Genomic DNA, 6,286 nt, shown 5'->3' with positions numbered 1-6,286 from the left:
AGTGCCCCAAATTAAAACAAAACAAAACAACAATGACAACAAAAATGCTAAGCAGCTCCTTGCTACTTTCTATTAACTAGTTGTTAGCCCTTCCTCTCTGATCCCAGGTTAATTTTATTTAATCAATGTAAATGCAACACATCTTTGCCTAGTAAAAATAACATTCCACAACATTTCACTTTTTGTCTAAATAAAAAGAAAGCTTTACCTTTAACACAGTAAGACTATACACAATAAGAACAGTTGTCAAGTAAGAACTACATTTACAATATCCAGTCCATTTGTATTTGGCAAACTCAGAAAAATAGCTCCATTATTCATCCTTTCTTGGTAAGTCCAAAGTTTTGCACCTAATTTACCTTCTATCATAACTAAGGAAAACTATAACTATCTAGTCTTCAGCTTCATCAGAGACTCCAGAAGGACATAATATTACCTGAGTAAACAGCAAGTGCAGTGCAAGTCACTTCCAAAACCATAGAAATGACAGACACCTGGCTGCCTGGACAGCCACCCAAGGTTCCTCTGCAACATTGGAGCCTCTATCTTTGGCCTACAGGCCTAGGATATCTGGCAGACTCTTCAATGAAGCAGGAATTTTGAAGGACTATCCCACCTAGTCTTGAAAAGTTCAGCAATCACTTTCCTGTTTGTCCTGCAGAATGTCTGGCAGACTTTTCTTTCTTTCTTTCTTTTTCTTTTTTGCTTGCCAAAGACAAGTTCACCTTTTCTTTTTTTTTCATTTTTCTTTACTAAGAAATTTTCTGCTCACTCCAAATACCACCCACAGATCCCACCTCTTCCCTCCTTCCACCCCCCAGCCCTCTCTCCCAAGCCACCCCACATCCCCACAACCCCCAAATCAAGGTCTCCATGGGGAGTCAGCAGAGGCCGGCACACTGAGCCTAGGCAGGTCCAATCCCCTTCCCACTGCACCAAGGCTATGCAGGGTGTCACACCACAGGCACCAGATTCCCAAAAGCCTGCCCATGCATCAGGGATGCATCATGATCCCCCTGCCTGGGGGCCCCCCAAACAGTTCAAGCCAAACAACCATCTTCCATATCCAGAGGGCCTAGTCCAGTCCCATGGGGTCTCCACAGCCACCAGTCCACAGTTCATGGGCTTCCACTAGTGTAGCCAGTCATCTGTGCACGTCCTTCCAGCATGATCTTGATATTCTCCACCTGCAGAGTCCTTCCTCTCTCTCATCAATTGGATTCCCGGAGCTCAGCCTGGTGCCTGGCCATGGATCTCTGTATCTGACTCCACCAGTCTCTGGAAAAAGGCTGTATGATGACAGCTAGGTTATTTGCTAGACCAGTCACCAGAGTAGACCAGTCCAGGCACCCTCTGGACCACTGCCAGCAGACCAAGGAGGGGTCATCCTTCTGGATTCCTCAGAGCCTCCCCAGCACCCCGCCTCTTCCTATTCCCATGATGTCCTCATCTATCATGGTATCTCCCTCCCTACCCTCCCACTCTGTCCCTGTTCCAGCTCAACCCTCCCATTTCCCTATGTTCTCATCCCCCACTCCTCACCCTGCAACACCCCCACACACACCCAGGCTGCTGATGTAGATCTCATCCACTTCTCCTTTGCTAGGTCATCCATGTGTCCCTCCTAGGGTCTTTTCCTGTTAGCTAGCCTCTCTGGAGTTGTGGGTTGCAGTCTGGCCATCCCTTCCCTCACATCTAGTATTCACTTATGAGTGAGTACATACTATGTTTGTCCTTCTGAGTCTGGGTTACCTCATTCAGGATGATATTTTCTAGTTCCATCCATCTGGCTCCAAATTTCTTGATATCATTGTTTTTTACTCCATTGTGTATATGTGCCACATTTTATTTATCCATTCTTCAGTTGAGGGGCATCTAGGTTGTTTCCAGATTCTTGCTATTATAAATAATGCCGATATGAACATAGTTGATCATGTGTCCTTGTGGTAAGTTTGAGCATTCCTTGGGTGTGGGGCATTTACCCAACCACCCCCACAGTTCCCCAGAGTTTTCTTGAGTGCGAGCAGCAGGAAATATTAGATAGAAGGATTTATTGCGGAGAATATCGCGGAGATAAACAGATAGAAAATAAAGGATAGCCTCAAGAGGGCCTGGAACCTATTCCAACGGGCCCCGACTGTCTCTGCCCCAGGGTTTTTATAGAGACGCCAAGGGGTGGAGCAAAAGACCTCCTCCCCCAGCACAGCCAAGTGCAGACCATCCCAGACAATGCACTCAGGCCCGTGGTCCTAATCATCCTCTATGTAGACCTGCTGGGTAAAGCCACGAGGAACCCGAGAACGGGCTCCCACAGGTCCCCCTTTCTTAATATATAAAAAATAACTACTAATGGCTTACAGCAATCTCCATAGCTGTTACACCTCCCAATATGGGAGTAGAGGATGATAAGGATGGCATTTCTCTTTTGAATTAGGTCCAAGGTGACTACAGCAGTCTTAGCTGCCTCAAGCCCTTTCTAAACCAAAAACTCTTAAGGTGACTACAAACTTAAAGAATCCCTTAGCTTCATCATTACCATTAACAGGTTAACATAAATATTGCTATACATAGTCACAATTCTCTCAGTCTTACAACACAAAGCAAACTCTTAACAGAACCATTTAAATTAGCATATACGGTGCTATATATAGTTAACAATTTTCTCCATCTTACAACTTTAACTCTTAATCATTTGAATTTTCTTGCTAACAGAACATAGGAAAAACTTTGATGTATTCACATCAAACTTAAATATTTCCTTAACTCCACAAAATCAGGGTGCATTAATATCAATAGGGTAAATATAATTTCTTAAACAAAATCCCAAACCTAGTTAGAGGAACCCAAACTCATACAATTCCTACAAACCCATATTGAAAAGCAATCTTCTCAATCTAACCATTAACACTTTGAAAACTTAGCAAAACATCCAAAAGCAGTTTCTTAATAAAACTCTTTACACTTTAAAAGCAGTCTCTTAATATACCCTATTTGCATTTCTTACTAACAAAAACATGACATTAATCCACTCAAACAACTTTTGAAATTAGACTAAGGAATATTAACTCTCCCCCTTTTCTTTATAATTTTTTAAGCAAAATCTCAAACCTAGTTAGAAAACCCAAACTTTTCCATTTAAACAGTTCCATTTATAACACAATACCAGTTCTGTAAACAGTTCCACAAAACAATTCATGAATCACCAATTAATAAAGCATATATGCATACACAAAACTGCATCTTGATTCTAGGTAGAAATAAATTTCTTCATTTAAACAGTTCCATTTTTAACCCAATTCCAGAAAACAGTTCCTAGGTCATTACTATGAATAAACTCAAAATTGTCCCATTGCAATGAAATCTCTACTGTTCATTTCATTTCTTAAGTCCCAAAATTCAAATGATAAATTCTGGTACGAGCCTTCCAAATATGAAGAAATCCATAACCAAATTCTTTTTGTAATTTTATCTCATTTTAAGTTCAAAAAGTTCAAACAAGAAATAAATTCTAGTATCAAGCTTTCACTTCCAAATATGAAGAGACGTTTTTCAACCAAAACTTTTTGCAGTTAACAATTTTTGTTCAAACAAGCGTCTCTGAACTTTTATTCTCAAGCCAGAGACCTTTTTAGGTACAGTAGTATTCTAAACCACACCGTTTTTGATGTTAGCTCAGGTTTTTTCTGTGTTGCGTTTATTTTCCACGGATCTCAGCTGTGGATGCCTTGTGCTGGTTCTGGCGTCCACCATTCTTAGCTTCTTAGCGGCTTTTGGAACTTTTGAAACCATTCAGACTGCCTACTTTGCAGTCTGCTGGGACACTAACCTTCTGTGTCTTGGGTTCTTTCACCATATACATTAGGAATAGAATCATATTTAACATTTACACTTTTTTACAAATTCACATATAACATTAACATCTACTTATTTATACTCTTTAAGGGAACTATAGAACTACTTTAGCAAATATATTTCTTATTACTTCTTATATACTTCTTATCTATTTCTTATTTAAACTTACATTTACAACTAGTATCTTCACTTCTTACAAGCTTATTACTACATCTCTTAAGACTACCTTAGATATTTCTTGCAAGCTTATATTCTTAAAGGAACTCTATAGATCTATTTTACAAACTTATATAGGGCTACCATTAGCATATATCTAATTTAGCAAACACCTAAAGATTTCTTAACACAGATCTAACAAGACAGAATTTTTACAAACTCACATATCTTATTTTCATCTTTTTCTATTTCTTATTCTTAATTATTATTACTATCTCTATTAGAAAGATTTTCTTAACTAGACAGGAAGTACGTACATCATTGCTAAAGTTTAGAGTTTATAGTCAGCTTTGTTATAAAGCACTGGGATTTAGTGAGTGTTGTTGTTATAGAATTGTGATAGTTGTTGCTAGGGGATTATAACCTTCCCAGGACAAAGTCACACTCCAAAGTTGCCAGTTCTCTCAGCTGTTCTGGAACCGGCAGAGATGCAGTCAGCGGTAAACAGTTTTTAACTAGAGGCTGTCCCTTCACCCAAATTCATAGTAGTTCCCCTAAGTGCTTCAATTTAGACAAACATTTCTATTACAGCAGTACTTTTGGTTTGTTCTACCGAAAAACTTCACTTCACGATGAGGGTGAAATTACCGTATTTAGCTGCTGTAAAGCTCTTTGCCAAATACTGCACAGCTATTAGGTGATATAAAGTATTTTTTTAAAGAAGCTAGTAAAGCCAAAAGCGGCACAGCTCCAAACTCTGTTTCCTCACTGTTTGCATTAACCAGTGACAAAACCTCAGAAACACTGATCGAGCCACTTTCATTCTGGTTACTTTATAGAAACGTCATTGGAGCTGACCTTCCTTAGTTCCAAGCTCCTTACCAGAAGCTCCGGTAAACACCGACCTTCATTCTCCTCTTGTGAGAAAACACAAACATGTCCTCAACCCCCTATTAACACAGGATCGGGACCCTTCCATAATCCTGAGCAGGGAACTTTCCATTTCGCATTACTCTCAGCTAAAGGACCAGGAAGATTGGAGTGAGCTCTAATATGGCCTGCAAAGCATGGCAGCTTTCTTTTGTGGAATAGCATCTTGGAATTGTTGAAACCTTTTGACTTGATTGTTAGTTCCAGTATTTTTACTAATCAAAGGAGTCAAGAACATAGATGTTCTTTCATGAAACATATCCTTCATTAGCTTACTCAGAAAAAGCATTTTCAGGATTTAGTATTTTCACTTCATTAGCTTTAACTCCTGATATTAGCAGCTGTAATATTTAGCATTGATTTTTTATAAAGAACTTTCAGGTGAAGCAACTCTTTTGTAAGACAGCAAGATTTTCTGAAGTTTGTTTCCCATCATCTATAAAGCAGTCATTTCTTTTTTGAATGCCTGTTTCTTATCCCCTTAATTAGATTTGTAAAGGAATTACTCATTGCAGGCAGTTTGTTCAAAAGGCAAAGAATTTTAAATTCCAACATAAATTTCTTCATATCTAAGACAACGTTCAGTGTATATACTGCTTTCCCTTGCTTTCTTAAGGATTTTAAAGTGGCTTGTTTGCTCTTAAAGGTAGCTTTTTGTCATCCAACTACCGTAAAAACTTTGCACAGCTATTAGGGTAAATAAGGCATTTTACCAAGGAGCCCCAAACCGCGAAGCACCTAGTTCCGTATCCTTTCAATTTTTCATTGGAACTGACACTTAAACTCTTAGATGATTTTCCTCCTTATTCTTTTAAAAGCTGTATTTTAAGTTTACCATGAACGTATTTTCGAGCTGACAAGTGTTTCAGGGCAGTGTCGCCATCTTTAGCGGAAAAACTACCTTTCCCAGAATGCATTTCCCTTATATCAGTCCATAATAGTATCAGTCCCTTATATCAGTTCTTTATATCATTTCCCTTATATCAGTCATTTCCCATATTTTTTTGGGTCTGAGAGTCAACTGGTTCTCTTTTACCAGACTTGCTTATAAATTCTTGCCCGGGAGGTTTGAACAAAGTTTTTTGCTTTTGCAATGGGAGATTTGAACAAGCATTTTACATTTTCAGCTTTGGCACGTTGGGAGATTTCTATTCTCTCCTCAACTGGCTTTAACAGGTGTTTCTCCTTCATCAGACACTGGCCCCAAATCAGAACCGCACCTGCCTCGTTAGCGCGCATTGAGGCTGGCATTTCTGATAGCAACTTTCCTAGGGGCTTGTGTTTGTCTTAGCCAGTCAGTGAAAAATAAGATCACATACAACAGCTTTTCCATAGCTCCTTCAGAGAT

This window comes from Peromyscus californicus, unplaced genomic scaffold (genome assembly GCF_007827085.1).
Source record: "Peromyscus californicus insignis strain IS unplaced genomic scaffold, ASM782708v3 Scaffold_9__1_contigs__length_137607984, whole genome shotgun sequence".
Classification (NCBI taxonomy): Eukaryota; Metazoa; Chordata; class Mammalia; order Rodentia; family Cricetidae; genus Peromyscus; species Peromyscus californicus.
The sequence above is the reverse complement of the archived record's forward strand: the minus strand, read 5'-3'. Positions refer to the sequence as shown.